This window comes from Lupinus angustifolius, chromosome LG01 (genome assembly GCF_001865875.1).
Source record: "Lupinus angustifolius cultivar Tanjil chromosome LG01, LupAngTanjil_v1.0, whole genome shotgun sequence".
Classification (NCBI taxonomy): domain Eukaryota; kingdom Viridiplantae; phylum Streptophyta; class Magnoliopsida; order Fabales; family Fabaceae; genus Lupinus; species Lupinus angustifolius.
In genome coordinates this window covers 13,101,906-13,102,111 of record NC_032009.1, presented here as the reverse complement: position 1 = coordinate 13,102,111, position 206 = coordinate 13,101,906, and positions in this window count along the sequence as shown.

Sequence of the window (206 nt, the reverse complement as noted above, 5' to 3'; positions counted from 1 at the left end):
TAGGTCAGGCAAGTGGCTAGGTCAGCTCAGCGGGGCTTGTTCCACGCTCAGCTCCCTAGTTGAGCACCCTGATTTCTTGACTTTTGTTGCTTTTTGACCATGAATCTTTTCTCTTATTTTCTTCATTTTATTTCCTACAAAATACATAAAAAGGCAATACAAACACAAATATACCAAATTGTGATATTTTATACAAAAAGTATTGT